Source organism: Coffea arabica, chromosome 9c, assembly GCF_036785885.1.
Source record: "Coffea arabica cultivar ET-39 chromosome 9c, Coffea Arabica ET-39 HiFi, whole genome shotgun sequence".
Lineage (NCBI taxonomy): Eukaryota > Viridiplantae > Streptophyta > Magnoliopsida > Gentianales > Rubiaceae > Coffea > Coffea arabica.
Window position 1 is genome coordinate 16,522,533 of NC_092326.1, and position 1,648 is coordinate 16,524,180.

Here is a 1,648-nt window from a genome sequence, read left to right on the forward strand (position 1 = left end):
GTAATGGCACAACTCTCACTACAATTATCGGATGGGGGTGTAAGACCCACCGTTTCGAAGCTATGGAATAGGGCTACAACAATGTAGAAGGTCATTCAATCCAGTTCCTAGCCCAACTAGGTCAAAAATGCCAAACACTAAACCAGAATCACCAAAACAGGTTTGCAAAACACAGAAAACTGTAATCGGTATATCTCAGTCCATACAAGTCCAAATGCCGAAATTCCAAAGGCATAAGTTAGCTAAGACATCCAGCTACATTTCATCAGAAGACACCAACTTCAAAATCCAAACCAATTCCAGTCAAAAGGGCCAATTACTATCGCAGTTTTCGCATTCTGATCAAAACAGAACATCTACAGTAAAAACGGCATAACTCATTCTACACTCATCCAAAGGACCTGAAATTTTACAGGCACCTCAAACACATCAATACCTACAACTTTCATGTTTTGAGCAAAGTCTAATTCGCCCTCTATCCCAGTGATCTAAAACCGGACAGAATTGGGATTTTATGAACCCTAACTTTCCATTTTTCACACCAAATCCAAAATTGATTGCATTTAACCACAATTCACACTCACTAGAGTCATAACCCCTCATTATCAACCATCATAAACAACCACAACACCATGATCACATTAAACCAGAAAATTCCTCAAAAAAATAAAAACTTCACTAAATCAACTCAAACCAAGAAATAAATCACATAATCCACCACTTTGGCTCCCATTAGGCACAATTTAAACATCATTAAGTATAGGAGGAAATGTAAGCTTCACTTACCTAGTAAACAAGAGAGAGGTAGATGTTGGACACCTTAGCTCTTCCAAAAACTTCACCAAACCAACCACTAACACCAACTAGAAAGATTTTATGGAGTGGAAACAACTTTAGTTGGTTGAGTTATGGAATTGGAGCAAGAGGAAATCAAGATTTGAAGAAGTTTTTTCTTCCTTTCTTGAGCTTGAGAGGGCCGGCCATAAGGAGGTAAGAAAGAGTGAATTTTGAGCAATTTTTTTGAGATATTTACTCAATTAGTCAAAAAGGTCAAAATAGTGAATAGTAAATCATAAAGTCCAACCAATGTCATGGTGACACTTGTCACCCCCATAAATGCATCCTTATCTTTCTTTTTCCTCTCACATCAATCACTTCACATCCTCTACTTATCTCTTAACACCCGATAAATTTCACACAGTATCCGGAATTTAACCTAATGGGCCGAATTTTTCCAAACTTTTCGCACTAGTGGGTCCCACGTCCAATATATATTCTTAATTTTCCAAAAACTCTCCAAGGCTAGAAAATTCATCTAAAAACTATAACTGCTCATAAAATCCACAAAGAAAATATTTCTAAGCCAGAAAATGCAGAAAACATGCAATTAAGGGGGAAAACCCTAGGAAAAAAATATTAGGGAAATACGGGTTCTCACACTCTCTCCCCCTTAAAAGAATTTCGTGCTCGAAATTCCTTATCAGCGGAATCCATCAAATCGAAGGTACAAGTCGGTCAAAATTAAGCCACACACATATATACAGCCAGTTAAGTCAGGTACAAACATAAACGATCCACCGAGGAATGGCCTTTCTATTTCACCAAATCCTTTCTAACCTAGGCCCTCATATCTTTCGTATCCGGGCAC